Here is a 6,713-nt window from a genome sequence, read left to right as displayed (position 1 = left end):
CCCCTTTTAGTATTTGAGGTTTCAGTCTTTGACCTGCCATACCAATCATTCTAACAATGTCATTAACCAAGCCCCAGTGTTTAACAACAGGGACACAAGAACCAATACTGAGTTTACAGGCAAAAATGCTAATAGAGATGAACTGAGGAAATAGGTTTTCACAAAAGCATTTTATGTTTTTTTGCTATCAACCAATGTGATAAAGTAAGAATTTAAGAGAAAATGGTATATGTAATTTCACTGATATTTTTATTATTATTATTTATTTATTGGCAGACGCCTTTATCCAGGGCGACTTACAAAATATAAGCATAATACAAAGTGCAAAAATACAGTTCAGTACAATGCATAAAACATTACAAATTCAAATTTACATAATACAGTGCATCTCAAAGCAAAATACATTTTACAAATTCAAATTTACACAAGTGAATACAATAATATTTACATCATACAATAATATTTACATCATACAATAATATTTATATCATATTTACATTCAGATCATCCACCAATCTCAATTCAAAATCCCTTATCTTTCTTTATTTCCCTGAAACAACACACAGGACCATAATTTGAAGAACATGTTTTTTTTTTAAATTGATATTATCTATTACCTTAGTTAACATAAAGCACAAAGGGTAAATTAATCAACAGTTAGAAGTGATTTAAAACGGGTAATGCTCAGAAAATAACACTGAAAGGGACTCATTAAATCTTTGGAGAGCAATACATTTGAGCTCTGATTTAGTCTACATGCTTCAGCACTGTACCAACTTTTTTTTTAATTTACAGAACAGAAGGCGCTTCTGTTAACCCTGGGTTTCTACAAACAGAAAAATAACAGAAATTCCATTTGGAAAGAAAAGCTGTCCCCCAGGTTGATTCATTACTTTACAAGAGTAATGTGGCAATTCACTGCACTGTGTGGCCACATCAGAATGGCCACCAAGTTTGCCAGTGACCCCTGTCCTCAGAGGTTTCTCACATGAAACAAAGAGTACTGATTTACAAGCCCATCTGCCAAGGTGCTAGGTTACTGATAAAACATACTAAACACCATGTATTCCATAGTCTCATACTTGTGATACTTAGGAAGCAGTTCCAATATTTATGATAAGTAAAATAGTTTGAGTTAGCATTTTTATTATACACATATACATACTTATAAATATGATATATTCAGTATTATTCTTCTTGGTGCTGTGAATACAAAAATATAACAGTCAAATATTGAACAGATCAAGAATAAATTACTATTGAGTATTGAATCTTCACATTGTAGTGCATCTTCCAGAGATTAAAGATCCGGTCTACCATATATCTTTCCTGGAAAAACAAAGATAAGGCCTGACCATCACAAATTACTTAATAAACTGTATGTGCAATGATTTAAAATTGAAAAAACCATAACAACATGAAAGGTGATGCAAAACAAGTCCTCAGTGTATACAAATATATTATTATTATTATTATTATTATTCAGATTTTGCAATTTTGAAAACTGTCCTAACGAAGTTATTTTGCTTCTTATATATTTATTTAAAATAGACTACATCATGTACATTGATAAGATAAATTAGATTATATCAACAAGATATCATAACAAAATTCAAACAAAACATAAGCTGGTATAACCCAGATAGCTGAAACAAAATAATTTTAACAGCCATTAAATAAAGTGAAGCACGATTAAACATATTTACCTGCGTACAGAATAATATTATCCGGCAGGGGAAAGCTTAAGTATCCGGTGGAAAAATGCTGTCATCTGCTAGACAAATGCAATCTGGATATTGCTGGAGCTACGAAGGGCTTTCTTAGTGTTTGAAAAAGCTAAAGTTATACATCTCTTGGGGTGCTGGCGTGGAGGATTCCTACAGCAGCCCGCCTCCCATTCTTCAAGTATTATTTTCATTGTTCCAATTTTTTTCGACTTTCTTTGGTTCCCAAGAACGCAAGAATAAAAACATTAAATACGCTTCTTAAACAGTAAAATGAAAATTGAGTAACATTATTATTAGTAGTACTAATATTCGGAATAATAACACAGAATAACACAATAACACTTTGGTTATTCTTTCGTAAATAAATAATAACTTCAGACATGCTAGACATTCATGCAAAGATATAGCAAAGTAAAATACCAAATTGAAACGGTCCCAGACAGGTCTTTATGCCAGGATGTCTACAATGCACATAATGTAATTCGTCCTAGGAAAATATGTATTACAATGAAGACAGTGTGAATTACAGAGCCTGGCACATTTATAGTTCTTATTAAGACGTAATTTAAAAGAACCACATTTTCAAATAAAACATTAATTCGTTCAAATTAATTTTTAATTTTGTTATTTTATTTGAATGAATGACATTTGTATTTATTTTTGTATTGGCTGTGAACATGGAAACAGTTTGCAGCTCCCAAGGCAAACAGCGAGCAATTAAAAAATTAAAGTTTACAGCAATTGGTGTGGCAGGGGACTTGTCAGGTTTATGTAGCTTTTGAATTAGTTCCTCCTGGAAGTGGCTCAATGACTGTCTGAGAAAACCTGGAACAATTTAAATTACCAATCATTCAATAACTGTTTGACAGACAAAAAATATGACACCAAAAACACATCAGGTCATCGAATTAATGATAAATTCACAAACTATATATATATATATATATATATAAAACATGTAACAACTCTCAGTAAGTGCTAAAAGAGGTGTCATGATTAAATGTCTCATTACAGAGTTCCATTATTAGTTAATTACTACATCCAAAAAGATGACTGGCTATGTATCTTGATATTTAACTTTTTATTTATCAGTATTGATTATTGTCTGTCCTAGTTGTAATTAACAATTATATAATGTGCATATTTTCTGAACTGTTTTAAAAAAAGACTAAATACTAATATAATTGCATAAATTATTAATTTAATTATGGAATTTAATGCAGTAGTGAAAATCGTAATAAGAACAAAGGATGTTTACAAACCAGAGGAGGCCATTCGACCCATCGTGCTCGTTTGGTGTCTGTTCCATCAGCTCTCCACACTTCCCCAGTTCACCTACAGAGGTCATCATCACCTGAATTCTAAGCCTGTCTCTCACATTCCCCAGCACAATGAGCAATCACCCAATTAACATTCCTCAGCACCATGTGCACATGCACCATCAACCCTCTACTCCCATTGGACCAGCACTGCACATCCCTGTCACCTACTTCCCTCTGCTCTGTCTTAAAACCCCTGTTAATTACATACAATGCTAAGTTTTGTCAGTTTATATTCATTTCTAAGTGTTCTGTCTGTTTACTGATTGTATGTGTGTCTGACCTTTGTTTATGCCCTGTGTTTTGACTTCTGGATTGGCCACTGACTGACTGTATGCCTGATTGATGGACCTACTACCTGTGACCCCAGCTACTCCTTTTGCCTTGCCTCCATTGTTTTGTTTGCTGGATCTTGGACCTGGACTGCTCTATACCTGCTTCTTCCTGTACTTGAGTTCTCCACTTCCCTGGCTGTTTGCAGAGGCAGTCGTGACAGTGTTCATTAATAACATGAGGATACAAGGATCACATCCAGTCTACTTTTGAATGTTCCCAATATAATTGATCTTCAGCTAGAAATGTGCAACCCTGTTTAATAATGAATATAGCCTCAGTTGGACACCAGTAAATCTTGTGATACAAAATCGGGGACATTCAAGTCATATCCTCTCACATACTTCAGCTACCACACATTTTCTCCTGGCAGTGAAATGATATTCAAGACTAGGAGGCATCCATCTGACAGTCAGCAGTATTAATACCCTTCCTCATTTTCCTAGAGTCTTGGCATCCCTATTTTAGCTGTAATGTATTGGCCTGTGCATCCACATAGTATAGGTCTAGATTTGTATCTGTTCTCTTTACAGGCTGCATTCAGTTTGGGAGCTGCAATTTTACCACTGAAACCTGTCAATCATTCTGAGACCAGTGTACATGGCATCATCATTACAATTAGACACCAAAGGGTCATTAGAATATATATATATATATATATATATATATATATATTCCATAATGGAGAATCATATAAAATGGAATGTCCCAATAATACACCTTGTTTTGTTCCTTTGGTCTTTAAGTAACATTTCTCATGTTTCTATTTTTGTATTGAACAATTAATCCAAAATAAATACACACATTCCACAGAAAACTCATTAATTTATTTATTCTTAAAAAAAAAAACACAGACAAGTGCAACTCCACCAGTGGAAGATTTTTAGGAAACAGACAACAAAATACCTCAGAAATGACCATCAGTAATTACACCATCTGCTTTCAAAATGATAGTTAATCATAAATATGCTTGACCTTTTTGGAGCCAAAGTCTTTCTGGAAAAAAAGTTAAACCACTACCTAGATAACATGTTCTTCACATTTAGTCCTTGAGGGTCACAATCCAGCAGATGTCACTGGTCAATTTAACTCATTATCTGTAGTACAACTGGAAAACTGTTAAAACAGATTCAGTTAAATTCATAATTCTTTAAAATTAAAATATTAAGAGCTCAGGTAGCATGAAAACTAAAAGTCTCCCTGCCTAGGACCGGATTTGAAGAACACTGATCTATAACGTTAATACTTCTCTTTTTTACTTTTAATAACAATCTGTAATTGCTTTTGGGTATATTATGTATTGCATTATATTTTAAAACAGAAACAAAACCAGTAATATCTGGTAATGCAAAATTATCAATTTGCTGTTCCTGTAGCTAATATGGATCAGAGAAAAATCAGGAAGATGCTATAATCATTATGATATAGATGTGTTTGCTTCAAAATAATTTTTGATATATAAAATAAATAAATACATAAATCAGTGATGCTTTGTATAGTGCTGAATTAACCTCTGCAATTTCCTATGCAGAAGATTCTGAACATTGTAACCTTAAAAACAAAAAGAGTATTTCTTACAACTGAGCATAATCTACTCTCCATGAAAGAATGCTGGGAAATATATTTTGTGGATAATGTCATGTTGGAATAACATGCTACTAAACCATTCTCAAACCTATATGGGTGTGGTGTTAATGGAAGTAGCAATGATAATATTTATCATCCCATTCTATGATCCAGGCAATTTGTCACTCTGCACTATCATTTAAAATGCTGAATATCATAAAATATATGCCACACAGCACTTCAAAATTATACAGGATAGAGAAATACAATTTGTTTACATATGATCTAGAAGTAACACATTTTGCTTCCTTTATTTAAAGTATGTACAGTGAGGGAAAAAAGTATTTGATCCCCTGCTGATTTTGTACGTTTGCCCACTGACAAAGAAATGATCAGTCTATAATTTTAATGGTAGGTGTATTTTAACAGTGAGAGACAGAATAACAACAAACAAATCCAGAAAAACGCATTTCAAAAAAGTTATAAATTAATTTGCATGTTAATGAGGGAAATAAGTATTTGATCCCCTATCAATCAGCAAGATTTCTGGCTCCCAGGTGTCTTTTATACCGGTAACGAGCTGAGATTAGGAGCACTCTCTTAAAGGGAGTGCTCCTAATCTCAGCTCGTTGCCTGTATAAAAGACACCTGTCCACAGAAGCAATCAATCAGATTCCAAACTCTCCATCAAGACCAAAGAGCTGTCCAAGGATGTTAGGGACAAGATTGTAGACCTACACAAGGCTGGAATGGGCTACAAGACCATTGCCAAGCAGCTTGGTGAGAAGGTGACAACAGTTGGTGCGATTATTCGCAAATGGAAGAAACACAAAATAACTGTCAGTCTCCCTCATGGAGTTTCAATGATCATGCGAATGGTGAGGAATCAGCCCAGAACTACACGGGAGGATCTTGTTAATGATCTCAAGGTAGCAGGGACCATAGTCGCTAAGAAAACAATTGGTAACACGCTACACTGTGAAGGACTGAAATCCTGCAGCGCCTGCAAAGTCCCCCTGCTCAAGAAAGCACATGTACAGGCCCGTCTGAAGTTTGCCATTGAACATCTGAATGATTCGGAGGAGAACTGGGTGAAAGTGTTGTGGTCAGATGATGCCAAAGAGCTCGATTTTGGTCTCAACTCAACTCGCCGTGTTTGGAGGAGGAGGAATGACCCCAAGAACACCATCCCCACCGTCAAACATGGAGGTGGAAACATTATGCTTTGGGGGTGTTTTTCTGCTAAGGGGACAGGACAACTGCACCACATCAAAGGGACGATGGACGGGGCCATGTACCATCAAATCTTGGGTGAGAACCTCCTTCCCTCAGCCAGGGCATTGAAAATGGGTTGTGGATGGGTATTCCAGCATGACAATGACCCAAAACACACAGCCAAGGCAACAAAGGAGTGGCTCAAGAAGAAGCACATTAAGGTCCTGGAGTGGCCTAGCTAGTCTCCAGACCTTAATCCCATAGAAAATCTGTGGAGGGAGCTGAAGGTTCGAGTTGCCAAACATCAGCCTCGAAACCTTAATGACTTGGAGAGGATCTGCAAAGAGGAGTGGGACAAAATCCCTCCTGAGATGTGTGCAAACCTGGTGGCCAACTACAAGAAATGGCTGACCTCTGTGATTGCCAACAAGGGTTTTGCCACCAAGTACTAAGTCGAAGGGGTCAAATACTTATTTCCCTCATTAACATGCAAATCAATTTATAACTTTTTTGAAATGTGTTTTTCTGGAATTTTGTTGTTGTTGTTATTCTG

This window comes from Amia ocellicauda, chromosome 18, assembly GCF_036373705.1.
Source record: "Amia ocellicauda isolate fAmiCal2 chromosome 18, fAmiCal2.hap1, whole genome shotgun sequence".
NCBI classification, from domain to species: domain Eukaryota; kingdom Metazoa; phylum Chordata; class Actinopteri; order Amiiformes; family Amiidae; genus Amia; species Amia ocellicauda.
This window is presented reverse-complemented; position numbering follows the sequence as displayed.